Genomic DNA, 19,924 nt, shown 5'->3' on the forward strand with positions numbered 1-19,924 from the left:
CATCTGGCGCTCCATAAAAAATTAAATTAAGTTTAATTATGTTGACCTTGTCGGGGTTGAGCCCTCTCTTATATAAGGAAGGGAAACGCAGACTCTGAATGAGGAGGGAGGAAATGGGCAGCCATGGCAGCGTTACGTTGATGAAGTTTGCTTCTTATTTCCGAGATAATGTCACTGTTTTTTTGTGACTTTGACCACATCAGATCAGGTCCTGCTGCAGAACTACAGGACTCCTGATGACTGGAACATTCTGCAGAGCTTGCAGGTTTGTCGGCGTACTGCAGCCACTTCCTGACCTTTCTGGATATTACTGTTTGGAGTAGTTTAGCTAAACATGGTGGATATGTTCCTTTAAAACAAAATGGGCTGTAATTTCTAAAATGGGCATAATTTTCTAAAATGTTTTGTGTTGAAGTAGATTAAGGTTTCTTTTTATGCTCCCTACCTAGAAAAAGTGCTGGCCAGGATCATTTTTTTCTGTATCTTTTAATCTGAGAGGCACAAAGATAAAAAAGAGAGAGAGATGAGGACAGCAGGAGTTCAGCCAAAACAGATTCTGTTCAGCAATAATTGCTCCGACGTTTATGATTCTTACTGTAGAGCTGGAAATGGGAGGAAACTTCATGCTATTGGAAAAAAATCAGGCAGAATTCTGGGACTGTGCCTGTTTCTGTGTGTGGTTTTGGTCTTTGGGGGGGGGCAGGAAATGGTAGCGTCTGGAACTGATTTGAGGCTGAAGGAAAAATAGAATACTTTGGATTCTTCAAGGTTTGAGGAGCAGAGACGAATGACCACAAAGAGATGAAGAGAGAAAGAAAGTGGTCACATAATCACAAGGGGGAAACAGAAAAATATGGTGGAAAAGAAGAGCCATAAAGATGGATGTATCCCTCTGCACAAACGTCTGAGGGCTTCACGTACGCAGGAGGGCATACCAGGTCTCGGTTTTACAGAAAGACAAAGGGAGCCCACTTTGAGGACATGCTCTGAACTGTGATTCCTGTTCTGGAGATTTCTTTGTCCCCGTTCCTTCCTGGAGGAACCGTTTGGCAGCAGAGCCAGTCAATAAACGAAACCATTTGCAAGACTCTGACTGTAAAGAGGGAAAGAAGTGGAACGTCATCATTTTCACCCTCAGGTTGCTACGACAACAAATGCAGAGTTAGAACTTAGACTTGACACACACACACACACACACACACACACACATGCAAGGAACAGAAAATACCAAGAAGAAAAGTGAAGAAGAGGAAATGTAAAGCTGTAGAGAGCCGGGTGTGAAGGGAGGATGAGGAGAAAAGGGGTGAATAACAGGAGAGGGGGATAACTTGAGACACTTCTGCAGCAGCTTCAGAGTCTCCTGAAAACCTGTTTCACACTACAGCTGTGAAACTGTTTATTTTCTATCCCTTTTCAGCAGCAGTGTGTAAGCATCCGGCTTTGATGCTGCCGGTTACTCTGATCCCTGCGCATGGAAGGAATGACAAGAGGACCCCGACCGAGCCAAACAACAAGGTGGAGGAGGGGGGGGCACAGAAAGCTACTGTATGTGGTCACTCCAAATGATCCGAAATAAAATATCTTTATTTCAGCAACGTTTTAGGCTGCTGTTTTATCATAAAAAGTAAATGTTCATAATCACAACATGCTGTCATCCAGCTTATGGTAAACATCATTTTTAAGTTTAAAAACCAAGTAAAGCAAATTTAAAAGACCAGAAACTGGAGAGTGAAACTGCTTTCCGTCAGCTTTCTGCTTAAAATCTCTGGGGAAGGCTGTAAAATTAGAAATATGTGATGCCTGCAGATTGTGTATAAAAGGTGGATAAAAAGCTTTAACACTGGAACGTTATGAAGAGACCAGCTACGAAGGGTTGGGCAGAAAGCAGAATCCATAGACCCCGCTTCTCTACTTAAACTGCAAGAAAACAATTAAAACCAGAAAAACTGAAAGCACTAAATGAGGGATTGTATCAAACCTGGCAACTTCAGCAGCGGTTTAACAGAGAAGAGAGTTCCGGATCACGACGACTCCCGCCGTACGATTCACCTGCTCCTCCTGCAGTCTCTCTGTGTGTCTGCCGGGTTTTCTACAGCTGAGAAGTCAGTCCACAGCTTAAAGACACCTGGAATATTTCATATCTGCAGCGTGTTTCCACAAAGAGCCACTTTGCTTTGGTTAAGATTTCTTTTTGAGCTGATCAATCCGAAGTTATCAGGATTTGTCTAAAGCGCAGCGTCTATGGAAGGCCAGTTGTGGTTTCACCGCCGTATGAACAACGAAGGTCCATGACTGTTGGCGCACACTTCTTCTAAATACTCCTTTGTGATTGGTTGGTTTGTGATTCACGTGTTTCAAGATTTCTGAATCGTCTTCTTAAATTCATGCAGTAAATGTGGAAGAAAAACCGCAACACAATGCTGAGAAGACATTTCACCAGCATGAGCATCACCGGCCCTGCAGGGAAAACCAACCTAACCTGACTTTTTCCTCCACATATTCATTTCTGGAGACTAAAGACAGTCTGAACAAGGTAAACGCATGTCTTCAATTCTGATCCAGGTCACATTTATAGGTCGTACTCATGGCCAGATTATCCAACGGGAATTGGACTCACGTTGGGCCCACGTTGGGCAAACAGCAGCAGTTTGGACATGAAACAAAATGTACATAAAAGCCAGATAGTTACACCACTACCAACAGTGTGTTGCTACTGATACCACTGGCTGAGAGATGTTAGAAACGTCGTTTCATAGTGTGTCATGCACTATTTTCCCAATGTTGTGGTGGGAAACGGGCCCCTGGTACACTCTGGACCCAGGGGCCTGTGCACTTTTAATCCGGCCCTGGTGGTACTTCACTAGATAGGCTACATATCCAATGTTTTTCAAGGCGCCCTCAGACAAAAGTCATGCATTTAATCCAACGTTTTCCTCATTAAAGTGAGTCAGATGTCAAAGTTTGGCAGTAAAGAAAGGGTTTCCAGTCGGAGGATTAAATGAAAACAATGAAAGAAACAATATTGGATCATAAACTCATCAGCTCTGGTTGCATAGCAACATCAGATTAATTCACACACATGCTAACATGTGTAGTGTCCATTTTTATCTCCTGAAACACAAAAAGCCACATTTTCCTCTGTGAATGTCGCTTCAAGGCCGTCGAGTGTCCTCCAAGCGTTTGGACTTTCCTTGCTGCAACATCGGACTCAAATCAATGGATGATTAGTAGACTTGAGTTTCAGGTCAAGCGCTGCACCAGTGTACTAATTAAGTCTGATGTGTGTCAGGTGAGTTCAGACCAAACGCGCTCTGAGCGTCAGGAGCGGCAGGTTTCCATGTAAAGTCTATGTGGAGGCGCGGCAAGGGGGCGTCGAGCTTTCTCGCGTCGCGTTTTGAGCATTTTGGGCGTCGGCGCGGAACGCACCAAAACTTTCAGAAGTTTTTTAAGCTCGACAGAAAGCCAGAGATGGACAAAGCTGAACTTTGGCCGCTCGACGCGGGGCGTCAACCAATCAGAGCGATCAGCTCGCAGCTCCTGGAGGATTCCTGTGGTGAACCCAGACCCGGGCTGAGACGCCATTACTCCGTGCAATATTTAGGATAACCATTCCTTGCTAAAAAGCTGAATGTTACTGATTTGGCAACGTAGCAGGACACGTTGCCTAGCAACGCTTTGTTTGGGGGCGGCTCTCTGCTGAGTGCGGCTCTTGTTGCGTTAACACTGACTATCACTGCCCTACGACAACGTTCTCCAGCTTTATTTATGAAATAAAACCATGCCATATCTCTACTGCACCGCCATCATTCAGACGGATCATTCAGGCGCTGGAGTCGCCCACCCTGCCATAGACCATTTGTCCTGCAGTATGATGGTGGCAGCATTTAAACTGTTATGTAATGAACCAAGCAGAAGAAGGAGAAAATCTGAAATGAGCATCAAGGCCTGCAGTGTGCCGGAGATTTTCTTGTGATTTTATCCAGTTTGGCTGCTTGGTGATCAACACATCTGTGTGTGATGTGACACACTCTGACCACTGCGTTCTACTTCTGTTGCTTAACTAAAGGAGGTAAAAGACGCGTCCAGGCAGAACGTTGCACGTGGAGCTCGCACCGTGTCTTCCAGTAAATCTTCCTAATCTGTTGAACGTTTCAAACAGCATTACTGTAGTAATCAAATCAACCTTGACCTCAATATTTTCTGTGCGAGCTGTGAGAACTGTTAGTCGGCCGAGCAGCGCTCAGTGCCATTAACTGATCAGCGGGAAGCCCATTCATCTTATTAGCAGTGCTGGTTAAAGCGAGCGCAGCGACGACGAGCGCCGTTGTGTGCTGTTGGCCCGACGCAACAGTTCCACAGCTGCCAAACCGCCGCAGATGGAGAACAAAGAGCCTGGCTAAGAAGAATGGATGCTGCTTTCAAGTCCATGACAAACATGTGACATTATGAGGGAGGGGATAATGGATGACGGCGGCGTAGAAATGAAGAGATCAGCTGAAAGTGCAGAGCGGTGGAGGGAAAAGGAGGGAGCGGCGGAGAGGGATTTGTGTCCAGCTATGGTTAGCCATGTGTGTTCATGCTTTAGCAAGCTCACTGAGTCTGTTCCAGCATGATGAATAGAGACTAGAGATATTAAAATATGAGACAGAACGAGAGAGAGAGAGAGAGATATGAAAGGGAAGCTGAGAGGATAGGAGGAGGAAATCCTCTTTTTTTTCCATTCTTCCCCAAACGAGAAATGAGAGACTTAATCCTTGGGGGCTTACATTTGTTTGCCCCCCCCCCTCCTCTCTCTGTGTATATCTCAGTGTTTTAGTGACTCTGCTTTCTGATGCTTTCATTACTTCACCTGAGCTTCACATCCGTTCTTTCCCTCCTGTCCTCTTCGTCCATTTTTCCCTCTCCTCTTCCTGCCCTCCATCTCCTCTCCTCAGTGAGTTCCTTCTGTCCCAGAATCCCCTGTGTTTTCCTCTCTCCATCCCTCTGACTCCTCGCAGGGTTTATGGCTTTATGCTGCATAGTAATCTCACTGCAAACATATTTATCAGCCAACTCTTCCCTCCTCTCTTTGCCTGAGTTTTGCCACGGTACCTATAGGATATTTACATCTGATCTGAACATGAAACGGAGTAGAATCCTCTGACGGAACAGATGAGAGCGAGGAAGAGCCGTACAAGTGGAAACACAGCAGTGAATGCAAATTCAGGTGACGGCGATCCAGATAACAGGCAGAGCAAGGCTGAATTCAAATGAAATCCATCCATCCGAGACCTGCATGTTCAGGTTTGTGGATGGGGTAGATGTCCGCCTGCTTCTTCCATTTGATTCTTAAATACAAAATGGGTTTTCCATATTTAAAAAGCATCGAAGAAGCCACACATTTGGGTCACAAGGTGCTGTTTTTGTCCCGACTTCTGCTGGGAAAGCGGTGCAGGTGGCTTTGTGGCGGAAGACTTGGTTGATCAAGCCAAACCTCTAATCTCATATTGGAGGATAACTTCATTTCTTGCATCCTTTGAGCACATAAAACCAATTTCCCTCCATTCTGAAATGCTATTTTCTCCTGATAGTACATCACTTAAGCTTTTAAATGAAATATTGTTACCTGATCTCATCGTTCAGTCCTCCCAAAGCTCCGGTGATTGCATCATCACCTGCATCATCGACGGCGGTCCTTCGCAGTGAACCAGGAGCCTCCAGTTAGCTGTAAACCAGACTTTGTGGATTCACCCCGTTTGGCAAACGAACACTGGACGTCTCTCTTCACAGGAAACTAATATTTTAAAACACTTCTGGGATTCAGAGCTATAAACGTTTCCCGGCGCTTCGTTTTGGTTTTTGTGCTCTGAATGAGAACTCGGAGTTAAATTTGCGCATATTCCAGCTGGAACTTGTGTTTCCAGTGTTTGCTGTGTCAGTGGGAGACTTTCAACATGGTAGATAGTCCGTGTAATGAAACGAGCAACGCTGTCATTTCCTCAGAGCGTCAGCCCACACAACGGTTTCATCTTTTCTCCGTTACCGAGCCGTCCTCACGTCGCACTTTCACAGCGTCCCCAAAACTTTGGATGCACATTAATCTGATGCTTTTGATCAGAACATATTAATCACAGCAGCGCAAACAGCAGCTCCAGCATGTGATGTCACACCGAGGCTTCCAGGGACGATGCTGAATATAAATCAGTTTGCTAAAGTGTGACGAGCAAACCGGACCCAGTTTTACAGAGTTAATGTTGGATTTTAACTCCATCACTGTAAAAACTCAGCCTTAAAAAACAAGAAAAAAAATGTGCAAAAAAGAGGTAAATGTTGTTTAAAATAAGATAAATTATCTGCCAACAGAACAAGAAAATTTGGCTTGTCAAGATTTCCCAAAACAAGTAAAAATACTCTTAAAACAAGAGGAATTCTCTGGAATAAAAACTAAAATTATCTTACCTTTAAAAAAATTTGCATATGTGTCAATTTAAGATTTTTAATCTTACTTAGAGTTCAGTTTTTGCAGTGTATCAGGCCAGAAGCTGCTCTCAGTTGGTTTTACCTGGTAAATTAATGGTTAAATAAAAATAAAATGTTAATATATTTTTTAATTTACAACATTACATTTGCGTCCTGCTCCACAACTAGCTCGTTTTGTCTGTAATCTGAAGCAAATCAGGCAAATTGAACATTTTACAGAGGACACAGACGTGTTATCAGATGGACTGAAAAGGTCTGAAAAAAGGAAAACTGAACGGGATGTAATTTAGCTTTTTGCCTCCCAGAGTGAAATCTCTCCCCGACAACCCGTCCATCCTTCGGCGTGGAAAACACCACTGATGCATCTGAACGCGGCGCCGGCGCTTCATAACACACAGAAGAGTCTTGGATTCTAATAAAAACAAATCCTTTCAAGATGAAATAATGAAATAGTTTACAATCAGAACTTAAATGAATTAACCCTGTATTTGCTGAATTACTTCAGAATGTCCTGTTTTATTTTGTAGAGTCATTTTCTTGTGTTTTCTGTCTGCTTTACTTCCTGTTCCTGTTTCCAGTCGTTACCTGTCACACCTGCCTCTCACCTGGCAATCAGCCCCTCTGCGCTCCATGTTTCCCAGACTGTCTCATGTTTTCTCTGAGTAAATCCTTCAGTTCTTAACATGAAACTTCGTTCCTGCACTCGTCTGCCGCTTCGGCCTGCGTGGTGTCACAGTAAGTCCAGGAATCTGATTTTTTTTTTTAACTCTCAAAAGAAAAAAACAATCATGGAAAATATTTCTATGTGATTAAATTACTTTCTTTTTTAAACTGAAGCAGGTTTGTTGGACTAATTTACTGAGCAAGAATAAGATTATTACATTTAATAAAGGGATTCTTCAGACATCAGGTAATCTGATCGAACTGATTGAATATTTTACACTCGTGGGTGGAAAAGCTGCCAAAACATTAAAAACTGCATCAAGTAGCAGTAAAAAGGTTAAATCACCAAACATGAAGATGGTTCGACCCTGAAACATGAAGCTGGAGTACAGAATAATTTTTTATTTATATGCTTTTGTTCATGTCCAGCTGCTTGTTTTAAAGCTCTTTATAAAGAAATATTGATTGATTGAGAATTGCGCAATGTTAAAATGAAACAAATGAACTAAATGGAAATACTTTCCCTGACTGTTTTTTTTTTTAAATGTTTATTTTAAGATGTATTATTTTGTGTGTGTGTGTGTGTGTGTGTGTGTGTGTGTCGGCTGGTTTCATCTCGGGAGCATTAAAGTGCACGCTCGCCGTTTGAACCAGCATGTAGGTGGGAATGGATGTGACTTTAAACTCTTCCCAGCTTTTCCACGGTATTTTATTGACGTGTGCTTTTCTATATCTAGCTCTCAATCAGTCAGACGGCTGCATGATCAATACTGCTGGAGGACGCTGCAACTCTGCGTGTGTTTGTGTAAATCCCTGCAGGGGAGGGAGGAGAGTCTCTCCCCTAATTCCTGCTCCTTATCTGTCCTCCCAGACACCCATCAGTGTCACTTTTTTTAAGATATATGAACCTGATAGTTAATGAGTTTAAAAGCATTTTGCCGCACTGAGTGAAGCTTATCAACTTCTTCTGCTTTTATGTGTTAAAGCTGGAAATGCAGGCGAGCTGCAGCTTCTCGGTATCCCTCACCGCATTGTTCAGCAGAGGTTAAACATCCCTGCTGTAATGTAAAGCACCATGTGAAGGCATGTTCAGAGCACACTTTTTGTCGTCTTTAAAATGTATAAATGTTTGAGGATTTCGCTCTTTGTTAGCTGCGTACCTCCTTTTTTCCACTTTCACATCCAGTTTGTTGTCATTCAGAAGTGGCCACACAATCAGGATTAATCAAGTTCCTCCAGAACTCGTTTGAATAAATGCACATGTAATGAGGAGCAAATGCTGAGAGGAGCAATCATGACCCGATTAATTCACTTCTCCAGGCTCAAGTGTATTACACGCAGCAGATCCAATCATTAGATCAGAAAACAGTTTTTTAGTCAGCTTTTTGAAACCTCTGGCAGAAGCACAACGGAGTTTCAGGGGAATTCTCACTTCAATATCCAATTTTGTAATCGTTACTCTGCAGCTATGCACTTCATGTGCAATGATGCAGCTGTAAGCATTATATTTTCTGAAGTTAATGCATGTAGAATCAGACTCGGAGTTAAGAAATGTACCAAATACGTGATGCGCATGGAAACGAAGCTGTGATATCCAGAGCTTTCTCTGTGAAACTGTCTGACACGTGAAGAAATAAGCTTTAGATAATAATGTGAGGAGGAGTTTGCAGCTTTCTATCCACGAAGCCTCAAACTAGGGCTGGGCGATATGACCTTTTAGTAATATCCTGATTTTTTTATGGCATGTCACGATATACGATATCTATCTCGATATTTACCTCAGCCTTGAATGAATGCTTTGGTGCATACAATCACATCAGTAAGATGATTTTGTGTCTCCATTAAAACATAATTGTTCATACTGCATTAAGATATGCTGATTTTAAACATTCATGCCAAAAGGATGAAATTGTAACGAAGCAAACTGATCAAAACCGTATTTATTGAACAGTTAAAGCAGCGGCAGAAACATGTCATTTTAAAACAAAATAAAGTGCCTTTGCATGATGTAATAAATGCAACGTATGAAAATAGGTGCTCTAGGGGGGACTTTTCAAATGATGAACTATTATAAGGCTTTGCTTTATGGATACGTTTTTGAGTTGTCGTGTATTTTTTTAATCGCAGAGTTTAGCGTAGAAATCAGTCTTATAATCCAGGCAGAATGTCCTCGTATCGTCTCCAATAAACGGCTTCAGCCAGTTTTTATTTCAGGGTTTGATTCCCGCTGCTTTCTGTACTTTTTAGAGACATGAGGAGCTAGATAAATATGCTTGTGTCACACACAGTGGATGAGGTGAGTAAGTGACAGAGGCTGTGAATGTAATCAAATAGAATGAATTATTTTTGCGTGACGTGAAAAACGTTGTAATTTACGTCCCACTCTGTAATCCAGAGCGGGATCGGTGGCGGATTTGGCTGTTCATTGTGACTGTAGGTGGAGTCGTGCAGGTGTCCTCTCTGCTCCTCTGACTGGCTGCAGCTGCAGCCGGAGCGACTGAGTGCTTTAGGACGGGGAGAGACTCTCCTTCTGACAATAACTTTACAATATGCGCTTTAAAGTCAGTCGCCAAAACACCAGGAAAATCTCCAACAACTCCAGTAAAAGTCGGCAGATTTAGCGAGAAAGTCGGCAAGTTGGCAACAGTGGCTCCACGCTGCCTCTCATGACGTAGCACGTAGCTCACGTTATGTACGTAACGAGGTGCACTTGCTTTAACTCTCTGTGCAAAGCGGTGCAGAGTCGAGGAGGAGGGAGGAAACCCCGCCCACAGCTAAAAACACCTGCGTGACAACAGGATACTCCAATATGACGAATATAGGCATTTTCTATATCGCACAGGGGACTAGCCACGATATATCGAGAATTCGATGTATCGCCCAGCCCTACCTCAAACCTCTGTGCTCCCAGGCTGAACTGCCTGGGAGCTGAAATGGACTGTAGTTAGAAAAACAAAAGGAGCTGATGGAGAGGAAATAGATGTTACTCCTAATGTCCTCCTCTTGCTGTCTCTAAAATTGGTAGCGAATAAGTCAGAAACCTTGCCTAGGGCTGCCTATTTAACACGTTCAGGACAATAAATCAGCTGTTTTTTCTTTTAGTAGCAATAGGTCCAAAGAGGGAGGCTCTAATCTAAAGCAGAGGGAGGTAGAGATACACAGTAATAGCAGGAGAGAGACAGAGGGAAGGGATGACCTGAGAATTGCTCAGATAAGCTCTTTTGTTCCTTTCCTATTTCTCTTCCTATCACTGAGACGGACACACACACAAACGCTGAATCTCTTTGTCAGTTTGCCTGCTCCTAAGTTCTCCCAGTGACTAAGGAGGTCATCTGGATGAATGTGTCTTATTATGGGATATCAGCTCTCATCCCCCAGTGGAGGTCAAAAGGTTAAACATCCAATCAGAGCACCGCACAGCTAAACCCTTTTGAAGCTAAGAATCACAATATGTTGCCAGTTGTATCAAGAGATTTCAGGGAAGGCGCCGTGCGCCGGAGGCCACCAGGCCAAACCGCGGCAGGTGTCCGATGGACAACCCGCGTGTAGTTATGTACATGAAACAGACGTATGTGCAGACGGAAAACATGGAATAACTGTTTTTTTGTTCCGTCTTGTGAAGTTTTCATGTGTTCTTGTACATGTAATTTCCCCAGTTTAGTAAATGTGCAGCTGCATCATCATGCTAGCGACGCTTCATGAAGCTGAAAGTCAGCCGGAAGTTTCATCATTTGGACTGAAATGTTACATTGTAAGATTTTTCCTTTTCAGCAGCCGTTTAGTTTGAGATGGTACCCCGATGCCCCCCCCCCCCCCCCCGCGTCTGGATCCAGCTTGATCCAGAACAGTGTCGCTAACAACACCCTCGCTTTGCATGGTCATGATGGCTACCTTGTGTTTCCGGGGTTTGGTGGACTTTTTGTGGTGCAAGTCATAAATGAAAAGCAACGTGGCGGTGATTTGTAAACAGCATAGCAACTATAGACTGTATATAAAAAGATGGACGTAGCTTTTGGACGTAGGTTTCTGAAGAGCTGAATTGAAGCTCGGTGGGCGGTTCCTACCATCACTATCTTGGCAGGAGCATGCGTGTCGTCTCACCCAGAAAATACAAATATGGGCAAAGAGGTGGAGCTTAGAGGGGGGCTGTGAGCGTCATGGTGGATTATTGACATCGAGCAAACTGCTTTCTGTAGCTAAGAGCTAACCGAGCTAACCTGGAGATAACAGGAGCTAACCAGCTAACGGAGGTAAGCGGGCTAAAGCTAAGTCATGTTGTTAACCCACTAAAAACCGCGGTTGTTCTACGTTCTTATGACTTGAAGCAGGAGATCGGGTACCTGTCAATCAAAAGGACACGCCCCTAAATATGCAGAATTTTGAGATTAAATTACTTTTAAATGGGTGAGTTAGAAAAAAATCCACTCCCCCCACAGTTGTCATGACGGTAAACCTGACCTATTAAACCTAAAATGGATTTTTGAACCAGGCTGTAAACATGTTTATTCCTGCCGTGAAGTTGGTCTTTTTAACATGGGAGTCTATGGGGATTTGCTGTTTTGCAGCCCCTAGTGGATGAAGGAGGAACTGCAGTTTTATTCCACATAGGCTTCACTTTTAACCGTCCATCTTTCATGTACAGTCTATGGTAGCAACATATGTGGCTTTGATTTCCCAGAATGCCTTGCAGCTGTTTCTGCCACAGCTTTAACCCTTTAATGGTTGCTTTAGGGAAATGTTTTAGTTTTTTTTGTCCTTTAGACAATATTCTTTTTTTTAAATATGGTTGAAATTACAGTTACTATAGTAACAACACCTCCTTCTGCCATTAAATACCCAAACATGGGGATAAAGATGTTTCAGCCAAGTTTATTTCCACAAATATTGAATTTTAGTCTCTGTTTATGTTTTAAACTCTTGGAGCCCTGAAGGCCCCAAACGTTGGGCTTCTTCTTCACCAGATATATAGCAGAGATATCATCCTTTTTCCAAAAGGGTGCATTTTAAAGCACAATGGGCTTCGTGTTCAAAGGTTTAATCCAGAACTGGAAGTAGAACTTTTATTTTTGTTCAGTCCCACCTCTAAGATTGAATTAAGTGTTGAATCAGAAGTCCAGTCCTTTAAATCAACTCTGTGTGGACGTGTAACTCCAAACTTTATTTAATATTTACCACCTAACAAATGACGTTCTGGTTGTGCCGTCATATTCTCAACGCTGTAACAGCAGGTTTGCATTTGCTGAATTGCTGAGTCATGCTTTAATCCTTTTATATCAGTAAGTTCTTAAGAAACTCTTAATCCTAGTGAACATAATCATCCTTTTTTCTAAATATGGCTCATGAATCTGCGCGCTGATCTTCTGGCTTGCCATCTTCAATGAAACGACAACCCAACAAATCCTTTGGAGCAGAATATTCAGTAACAGCTTTATTATTGTGGCTCTTGTCTGATCTACTGTATGCGAGTCTTTCTACACATTTGTCTTTTTCCCAGTTTGCAGCCTGCAGTTGAAGGATTAGACAATGTGGGTCTGAAATCGGCTCGTCAGCCTGCCGGCCACAGATAAGCACACTCAGGATCGATTAGATCTGCTTTTTAATCTATTCAACTTTTTTTTTTTTTTTTTTTTTTACGAGGCAGATAGAGGAATGCTTGGTGTGGGAGATGCGAGGTGCACGATTCTGACTTTGGAAACATGTGACCAGAGGGCGAATGCATTGTAAGCTGCATTTTCAGGCATGACATCACATTAAATATGCATTTCTACAAGTCCTTCTTAACCAGCCGCTGTAGGCAAACACAAACTAAACATTGCTGAATAATTTTCTATTAGCAGAGAAGGACGGCGCTCATTACGAAGACACGCGAGCGAAAACAGGAAGCGTCTTCATGGCACACAGCAGGACGGAAAATGAATGAATGTTAGGGAGGCTTGCTAATAAAAAGCCAAACAGGTTGCTGAGTGCATTGCGTCAAAGCCACTTCAAAGCCTTTTGACTCAACACACACACTCACACACACTCGGAGAGAACATACCTTTTGGCTCATCACAGTGGTGGATAAGATGGAGATTTTCCTTCCTGCACTGTGACACGGGTCAGCCTGTATGAGAGAAAATACTGTTATTCACATGTGAGAAAATCCATTTATAAAATGCAGTTCAGACACATGAAATCACACACACAACACACATCAAGTCACAGCTCTACTGTTAACCTCGCGCCAATGTAATCCAATAAAAACAGACAATAGGAGGGAATAATCCTCTTGACACAGGATATAAACCAAAATCATCTTTTATGCAAATTTTAATCATTGTATCTTCATGTATGACACCCTGCAACCCTTTAATACACATAAAACTGTCAGATATTTCCTGGTCAATAACTACACAAAGAAAAACGGAAATCTGACGGCATTCCAGGCGAGATTCTGCAGAGACGTAAAAATTTCCCAGTTTGTAATTCACTGGAAGTCAGTTGCATCTTCAGACAAAACTTAACCGTAGCTGCTTGACTGGCGTAAACTTAGGGCTGCTCGATTACGACAAAAATTATAGTCACAATTATTTTTAATGAAATTGTGATCTCGATTATTTAACACAATTTATAAACAACGCTGCGCGTCGTGGTGTTCTAGACTCCGTGTCGTGCATTATAACCGTCTAATGGACGGTTCCGAGTTGTTTAATCTGCTTTTACCGCTTATATAGGAACTATTTTACGTTGGCCTGGATGTACGTTTTATACCAAACAACCGCTGTCAGGCTGCAGCGCGTTTCTCTCATTCACCTGTTAAAAGACGGCTGATCTGAACCAGCTGGTTAACACGTTGCTATGGTAACGCCCCGTAACGGAGGGATATTACAGCGTTTAACTGGCTGAACTATGTATAGGAAAATAATGCAGCCAGTTGTCACTGACAATGGTATAAACTATGTTTAGGTGAACTTCCACAACCTACTGCAGTTATTCTACATGGACCTGCAGCCGGAGCCGACTGAGACTGGCCGCCTGGGAGTGCTTTAGGACGGGAGAGGCTCCCGCTGCTCCTTCCTTACAGTAACTGCAGAACAATATGTGCCTTCAAGTCAGTCGCCAAAACACCAGGAAAGTCTCTAATAACTCCAGTAAAAGCTGCTAGATTTGTCGCTTTTAACAAAAAAAGTCTCCAGATTTAGCCAGAAAGTCTCCAAGTTGGCAACAGTGTCTGAATGAAAGCAAAGCGGCTGTGGGAGGAGTTTACAGCACAGCGCTGCAACGCCAGAGACGCTCGATTAGCAGCTGAAGACAGCAGGAGAGGAAACTGCAGAGAGAGAAATAATCACACCCATCGTTGGAAACTCAGATCGTAACTGAGATTAAAATCTGATTAATCGCCCAGATTTACGTAAACTATCAATAAAACATCTATAAATCATGCATTCACCTCACCGGTTCTCTCTCCTTTTCACACCAAGTGAAGCAGACCAGTCTGCAGCTGGTTTAGGCGTATTAAGGTGTAATAAGCATTTATGCAGTGGAACCATCAAGTTCCAACTCAGACTGAACATTTATTGATTTTATCTGAAGCATTGTCGTGTTCTTACCGCCTGAAACTCTTTAAACGAGCAGAAAATGTGAACTTTAGAAATGTAAAATATTGAGATAAGTGTGGCAAACAAATGATTGAGAATTTAACCCATTTGATGCCCGAGTCAAGAAATAATGAACAGAAAACAGTTTCAATACATATGTAGTTTGTTACAGAAATATTGTAGTACAAAATGTGTCCACATAAAACAAGCATCAGATGATGTACAGCAGTTTTAATCACCATAAAACAACATTATGTGTCAGGTTCGATCCACATGAGATGTTTCTGTTCCAAACTCCTCTTAGTTTGGGCTAACTTTGGTCATATTTGGATGACGCCCAATAAGGTTTAAGATTGGAGCTGGACTTTTGAGGACATTTGTAAATAAAAGCTCCGTTTCTAACGGCGTGACCAGTTCGGATGGGACGGTTTGGTCCAGTTTGGGTTGGTAAATCCTGAACTCGGTTGCATTTCCTCAGCAGACGGCAGCCTTCGCCAGAAGCAACGTGTCAGCTGTGTAACGGTGTGATTCCAGCCTTGAATTGTAACAAAGAACGTGACACAGAAGTTTTCTTCTCATCCTGATGCTTTAAAAAGCAGAAATTCGTGGTAAAGTTTAAACATGACACTTTCCCCTCTTTCTTCTTAGTCCCAAGTCTCTTGAGAAGTTTTTCTCAACCAATCAACAGCTTGCAGAGCGACACGCTCCTCCCTGCAGGGTCTGATCGGTAAGACCGGGACCCTGACAGAACCGGAGCGGTTGGTGGAAACGGTGATAAAAACCAGTGCCACCACTCGTCTCAGACGTCGCGCTTCTTATTCAGTTGTGTTGTGGTGGGAACGGAATCAGGCGTGCTTTTGCTTCACTCTCCTGGCGTGTCATGAGGTGGAAAGTTGAAAACATCTCATCTTTTTCAAACGACGGCAGATTTACAAACCATTAAATGATCAGTCAGATCATTTCTGATCTTTTGGCTTGTCACGACTCTCAGCTTTCAGCCTGTCTTGTAATAATTCCAGCTCTGCATCTGAAAGCAGCCTGCTTACCGTGTGCAGTAGCTGCTTCAGATCATTTGAGGTGTTATGAGGGCGGGAACTGAACAGAACTTGTTCTTGCTTCCATCGCTAACGACCTCTGAGAAGGCCTGGGGCGAGCTACTTCACCCTGCTCGGTCCCCGTGGAGCCGCTCGGGGCCGATGAGGCTGCTGAACGCTCGCACAGAGCAGCTTACCTACACGAGTGAAGCAGTGTGCTGCTGAAAATGGAAATGTTTGACTTGTGTGAGCACTAAGCAGGTGAATGAGGGTTTAAAGCTGCAGAAAGGAGTCCAACAACACGTTTAAAGTTTCCATCTAGTAATTATGTGGGTGTGATGGCTCATGAGTGAGTAGACGAATAGAAGCGCAGAGGGAGATATCTTATAATGATGTAATGGCTAAATATCAAAAGGCCAAGAGCTGCCGTTTTCTTCAGCTCCACATTTCTTACATCCACATATTCATAAATGCACAACGGGAGATCACACGGCTCTGAGGACGAACGCTCTGCTCTCATTAAACACTCCGTTTTTTTCCACAAGAAGCAAAGATCAACTCAAATCTCAGGAGAAGAAAACAAAGAAACTAAATAGAAATAACTTCCTTTTGTTTAGTGTTTCAGAAGGCCTCGCTGCTGCTGGAGGCGCACGCCTGAAACCCGTTCACTCTTCATCAAACCGTTTACGGGAAACTGTAAACAGTAGCGTGTCGGCTAATCAATAAAGCGGAGGCTTTGCCTTGTTAGCATGACAGCAAAATGACAGAGGCAGTGCATCACATCTCAGCATCATCAACATCATCATCATAACAAATCATTATTCAGTGCTGGTAACACCCCTCACCAGTCATCATCATCATCATCATCATCATCATCATCATGTAGTGGATGAACCTGCTTTGCATGCAGAGAACCGTTCCTCCTTTCAGCGTCTTAAAGGAGAAAAATGGATTTTTATCGTAAGCAGCGTACGCTGACGCAGCACTTGTCATTAATAAGAGGACAGCATCGGTCTTAACTACAGCCCCCCCCTTCCTCCTCCTCCTCCTCCTCAGCTTTTCACTACAAAATGACAGTTATTGTTATTATTCTGCATCTAAATCTGCCTGCTTTCGATGTGCAGACACACTCGGCTCGTTGTGCGGGGGAAAATGGATTTCAGCGTGCCGGGTGGAGCCGGGGACCCCGACACGATGCAGTCGATACGGTCGCAGCTGGAACTGGTTCCTGTGTGAGGAGTGAAACGTGTGAAAGAAGGCGTATTGATCGGGAGGCCACTTCCAACATGTTTCACGGTGTGAACACACACACACGCTGATGTTTAGTTTGGCTTTATTACACTCGCTTTGCCAGAACAGACATTCTGAAAGTTTCATGTTTTATCTCAGCAGCATAAAGTAATGAAGAGACATGAGAAAATACTTTCCTGAGTGACGTTTCTGTCTGTGATGCAGATCTGAGTTCTGCTTCCTAATAGAACGGTTCCGTTCATCAGCTGCTATCGCCGCTTTACTCCTCCTGCCTTCATCACCCAACCACCACCCAGAGGCAGAACAGCAGCCGTTTTACTCAGCTGTCATTTAATAGCAGAAGTATTTCACTTTTCCTTTCATTGCAACATTGTGTGGAACAAACAAACTCTCCTCAGAAACACGGTGGAGGTGTGAATGTGCTGCAGCTCGCAGTAGTTCAGGGGTAAAAACAGACATCTCTCCTCACCGTTGCTGCACTAAGTCATCAGAATCTGTGTGTACACGTGCCAACAGCACGTGCAAACATGCGCAGTATGAGCACACATGTCGTGTACGGATGTGGAGTGGTCTGGTAAGAATGTAGCCATTAGCGCTCTGCCTGTCGTTGGCTAAAAGGCCGAAAGCTGGCGTGAGACCAGAATAATTATTGTGATTACAGTCCTCCATAGCTGAGCTGCATCCAAACATTTTACACACTCCCAGATTAAAATCTGGTGTTCCATGTGGTTTCTAAATAAAGATGTTCGGGTTTATTCCATGATAGCAGCCAACTGGAACTCTCCAGGCTAAACCTGGAGAGGAGGCGAGTTTTACACGGCCGTTTAAAGGCAAGCAGCATCTCTGCAGATCACCTCGCTGTTCGGCTCCTCCTCCTTTATGGGGCGGTAAAACCATAGACTGTATATAAAAGATGGGCGGAGCCTCCGTGACGTCACCTGTAGGTTTCTGAAGAGCTGAATTGAAGCTCGGTGGGCGGTTCCTACCATCACCATCTTGGCAGGGGCATGTGTGTCGTCTCGCCCAGAAAATACAAATATGGGCAAAGAGGTGGAGCTGAGAGGGGAGCTGTGAGCGTCATGGTGGATGATTGACATCGAGCGAACTCCAAGCTTTCTGTAGCTAAGAGCTAACCAAGCTAACCTGGAGATAACAGGAGCTAACCAGCTAACGGAGGTAAGCGGGCTAAAGCTAAGTCACGTTGTTAACCGGATAAAAACCGCGGTTGTTCTATGTTCTTCTGACTTGAAGCGGGAGATCGGGTACCTGTCAATCAAAAGGACACGCCCCTAAATATGCAGAACTTCAAGATCAAATTACTTTTACAACGGTTGTAAACATGTTTATTTCTGCTGTGAAGTTGGTCTTTTTAACATGGGAGTCTATGGGGATTCGCTCTGTTTTGCAGCCCCTAGTGGATGAAGGGGGAACTGCAGTTTTGTGTACTTCCACATAGGCTTCACTTTTAACCGCCGGAGGGTGGGTGTAACACAAACTTTCATTCATTCAACGAGCCTGAAGACGTTCCTGACCCGGGTTTAGGAAGCATTTTAGCCACCGTGTGCGATCGTGGCGATAACTGAGGTGATTCAGGAAGGTAAATGTTTTCCTTACGGCGCCATTTTCAGCTCAAAACACCTGTGATGTGTAATTATCATGTCTCATGTCACCAGTGCGACTTTGATACTGTTGGCTGAAGAGGAATGCGATGGCAGCTTTGAAACAGAGCATAGTGGGCACAGCTGACACACACACACACACACACACACACACACACTGCTTGGCAGGGACTGGAGGCGTCCAGCTGTGTCTGTGTTATCCATCCACCAGCAGACTTTGCAGGGAAACATAGAAGCTCATTTTGCTGTATTAAGCTGGTGAAGTGATACTTTGCACCAGTCCGTGCACGTGCACAAACACACACACACACACACACACACACACTGCTTAGTTGCTTATATTTTCCTGCGTATTTAACACACCCATGCGCCGAGACATATTGGCACACAGATTTTCTGGCCGACAGCTGTGGCATGAGCTGGGCATCGGGTCAACCCCCCCTCCCTCCCCCCCACTGAGCTACAGTAACTATAAACAGTCTTTAGCTTATTTTTGGTGCACGGCTCCTTTCATATATTTAATCTTCAGGCGAGCATGGTCCTGCTACTCGCCTCCTCCTCCTCCTCCTCCTCCTCTGCTTCCTTTCGCCTCCTCACTGACTCACTGCTGAGTCTAAAATAAAACGCTGCACAAGAGATGCAGGTGCAAGTGGCGAGCAGTTGTTTCACAGCAGATTGGCTGCAGACGTCCTGCTCCTCCTCCAACGCTCGCTAGACATCAGTCGCTGTCAGATGATCTGAAATATCTCCATGTGGTTCCAGAAGGCAGGAGATGAGAATCCTCTTCTCCTTTCTTTCCCCGTCTTCTTTCAGGAAGTCGCGTTTTATTTTACTTCATATTTAGACAGCGTGTTTATTATGCAACGGCTTAGATGAGTATTTCAGGTAACTTGCACCAAGATGCGACTCTGTGTGACTGAATCATACAGAGAACAGGTGTGGGGTCACCTGCAGACACGCTGATGCCATGTGTCTGTTTAAAGGAGGGTTTCATCTGAACCGAAGCTGTCAGGATCGCTCAGAAAATCGGAACTAATTGTTCTCATTCTTCACTCGTGATTCCTGAACACACAACATGGATCTTTATCCAAACATAATATCCTTCCAACTTCCCCTCTTTGTATTTTCCACACTTTGTTTTAAAGCTTTTATTTGTCCCCTGCATCTCTGATTAGCACAAGCTGCAAGTCATTTGCATTGTGGGTATTCATTGTTTCTTCACAATCGTTTATTCTGGTAATTCCTCTTCTTGCTGTTTTTAATACTGTACAAATGAAATAAGGAAGTTAAAGTCTCTGCTTCCTCATTGGAATCCTCTGCC

At 43.7% G+C, this 19,924-nt stretch overlaps 1 protein-coding gene across 1 annotated transcript in view; it reads right to left on the reverse strand.

The window, feature by feature from the left end:
• cdh11 (cadherin 11, type 2, OB-cadherin (osteoblast)) overlaps positions 1–19,924 on the reverse strand; it is a 94,904-nt gene that overhangs the window by 44,039 nt on the left and 30,941 nt on the right. Inside the window, 1 exon segment of the mRNA XM_079248477.1 lies at positions 13,160–13,225. The gene's annotated coding sequence lies outside the window, so the exon portion shown is untranslated.

Source organism: Telmatherina bonti (genome assembly GCF_933228915.1).
Source record: "Telmatherina bonti genome assembly, chromosome: 11".
NCBI classification, from domain to species: Eukaryota; Metazoa; Chordata; class Actinopteri; order Atheriniformes; family Telmatherinidae; genus Telmatherina; species Telmatherina bonti.